The sequence below is a fragment of the Propithecus coquereli genome, unplaced genomic scaffold, assembly GCF_000956105.1.
Source record: "Propithecus coquereli isolate 6110/MARCELLA unplaced genomic scaffold, Pcoq_1.0 Scaffold371, whole genome shotgun sequence".
NCBI lineage: Eukaryota > Metazoa > Chordata > Mammalia > Primates > Indriidae > Propithecus > Propithecus coquereli.
The window spans coordinates 1937003-1938070 of NW_012149408.1; positions in this window are offsets into that span (position 1 = coordinate 1937003).

Genomic DNA, 1068 nt, shown 5'->3' on the forward strand with positions numbered 1-1068 from the left:
TGTATTTTTAAATTAATTTATATGATTTTTAAATGAATACATCTCTTACATGGTTAAACAATCTGTCTCCTACTAAGGGGCATTTAGGTTAGTTCGCTGGAATTACCAATGGAGCTCTTTAAATATTAAAGTTCCTGGGTCCCCCGTTGAGATCCAGGAGTAGGGTGTGAAAATCTGTATTTTTAAATTAATTTTATATTGAGGGAGTCCTATATGCTGGATTTCTTTGTACCTCTTTGCAAACCAGTTATTTTCTCTTTGAACATATTTTGTCTTTGGTTCTCGCCGTATCACGAATGTCCACCCGCCCCCAACTGCCTGCCTCCCTTAGCTCACTGCACGCGCCAGCTCCTTTCTTCTCTACCCTGCTCGTCTCCCTTCTGGGCAGCCCCATCGTGCTTTAAGCCTCTTTACAGCAGGCATCATCACTGTCTCCAGTGATTTGGGTTTTGAAGCTTATGCGCTAACTCTGGCGTTAAAGCCGGAGCTCACAGCGGGTGCCCGGTGATGGTTTTGAATTGCTTGTTTGACCAAACCTCAGTCACACCCTTTCTTAGCAACTCCTGCCAAGATCATAAGCAGAGTAATTCCATAAAAAGACACTTGTCTCATTCTCAAAGGCAAGACAATATAATGCTTGGCCAAAAGCTCAGACGGGGCTCAGATCCATCTGGGCTTGGATCCAGGCAGAACTGTGTCCTTTCCCTGAGACCTTAATGGACAATCGAACTTCTTTGAGGCCCATTTTCTTCTTTTGTGAAAAGAGTTTACAAATAACCACCTTATACGTTTGTTACAAAAGTTAAATGACATCATGTACATAAAGTGCCTGACACCGACTAGGTTGTTTAACCAAGGTTTGCTAATATCAGCCTGTGGTGCATTGCTGACCAATGTGGTTCTCTCTGGCTGCAGGACAGGGTATAAAATGTCACCAGCCTGGATTCTAAGGCCCTTCTTCAATAATCTCCAGGAAATAGTTATGTCACCTCTAATGAGGGGTCCTGCAATTCTTTTTAAGGGAAAGAAGACACATTACTTTTATTATTATTATTATTATTATTATTA